The following is a 1,805-nucleotide window of genomic DNA, read 5'->3' as shown; positions in this document are numbered from 1 at the left end:
ATGGTTAGTACTTGGCACAGGACTTTTTCAGGAGGGTTATAAGGAAGAACCACATGTAGCATAAGTCTATGGAGGAGAGAGAGGAGAGAGAATGTATATTCTCAGCTCTCTCCTGTCTTCTATTTCCCATTGGACAGAGTTCATTCAAAACAGAGCTACCATCTCTGTTTACTCCTTGGTGCCCATTTAAAAGTCAGATCTTATGCTCCACAGTGTGGTGTTCCATTCAAGTCCAAAATGGAAAGATGATCTGACTCTGACAGGGTGGTGACCATAAGAATAGGAGACAGTGAAAGGACTCTTGAGGAAGCACACAAATTTGTGTCTAATACAGACCACCCCTTGTGCCACTCACATGTACTCATGCCCTCCAATTAAGGCTAGCTTTCCAAATACACAACCTGTGTGCTTGTAGTGGCCTCACACTTAGAGGACCCCCATGCTTAGTTTAGTGATGTGCTCTCTCCATTTTCTTTTTCAAACAGAAGGCAGTCCTCTGCCCATGTGGGGACGACCTTGCACTAATTCACCAGGGGTTTACTCTCCTACTCTCTCATGGGTCTTCTCGGTAAGATACATGGTGTCCATGCCCCTTAAAAATGTTTCTAGCAGCTCTGAATCTGCTGACTCATTTGGCCCAATGGACAGAGCAGCAAGGACCACAGCCTAAACCTGCTATAGAGCCCTTTCTTGCTCTGGACTTCACTGGAAACCAGTAGGCTTTAGGGAAACTCCATAAATGGGTCAGAGCAATATTCTCGAATGTGGTATATGTTGGCTTTAAAATTCAAAGAGGCCCAAAAAAACCCACGTGCCTCATTTTTAGTGAAGAGAAATGTAAGTTAGGGTAACTTGTCATTTATGTTAGAAAAGAGGCCTCAACATGTGAACCACATCATTGGACCCCTAAAACCATCTGGCCAATATTGTAACTTTATTTTTCTCTACCTAAGGTGGAGAGTTTAAAAGGTGGTTTCAGTGATAAGAACTACTGGTGACCTTGTTCCTTCTGATTTCTAATATTGCTCTGATGAATATACATATCAATATCTGGATCAATGGATATAAAGGAAACATGACTTGCAGGTCCAGGATGAGTCACTTTGCACAATTTTCCAATCTTGCTTTACTCACTAATACTATGTATAGTTTCATATCCTGTACTGTGTCCCTGACAGTTTTTCTCCTGCTAACCTTCTCCCTGCGGCAACATCTTAATAAGATGCAGCACAACGCCAAAGCTCCAGAGGTGCCAGCACCAAGGCCCACATTGAAGCCACGCGAGTACGATCACCTTCCTCTTGTTATATGCCTTTTTCTTTTTCTTTTTGTGCCACTTTGGAGCTCTGAGTTGCTGGAGAAAAATCTGACTGTTAACGTTTTACCAGGCTGTAGAAATTGTTTATCCTTCAGGTGACTTGTGTGTCCTGATTCTGGGAAACAATAGGCTGAGACAGTCCTGTCTTTCAGGGCTGTGGTGGCTGACGTTCGAGTTCAAAGTTTGGGAACCCACAGGCCCATAGACGATTTAGAGGGTCATTTTGCGTACTCCAGAGGAAAATCAATTGATAAGAAATTCTTGTGTGACCTCAATTTACACTTCCCCAATATTCTTCCATTGTGCCTACCTAGCATTGTGAATTTTACAAAAGAATGTTTGAAATAAACAAGTATTTGAAATAACCTAAATATTACAACTTTGCAGAATATATACAAGTTTTTATATTAATACACATATACAAAGAAGGAAATGAATATGGACTACTTAAATATAAGAGCTATTTAGAGTAACAAATAATAGGAAC

The 1,805-nt window shown here is 41.2% G+C and overlaps 1 pseudogene; it reads left to right on the top strand.

Annotated features, from left to right (window-relative positions):
• Nucleotides 1-861: 861 nt before the first annotated feature.
• On the top strand, nt 862-1,569 carry LOC117028766 (taste receptor type 2 member 14-like; annotated as a pseudogene).
• The last annotated feature ends 236 nt before the right edge of the window (nt 1,570-1,805 follow it).

Source organism: Rhinolophus ferrumequinum, chromosome 10 (assembly GCF_004115265.2).
Source record: "Rhinolophus ferrumequinum isolate MPI-CBG mRhiFer1 chromosome 10, mRhiFer1_v1.p, whole genome shotgun sequence".
Taxonomy (NCBI): Eukaryota; Metazoa; Chordata; class Mammalia; order Chiroptera; family Rhinolophidae; genus Rhinolophus; species Rhinolophus ferrumequinum.
Note: the sequence above shows the minus strand (reverse complement) of the source record. Positions and strands in the feature narration are given on the sequence as shown.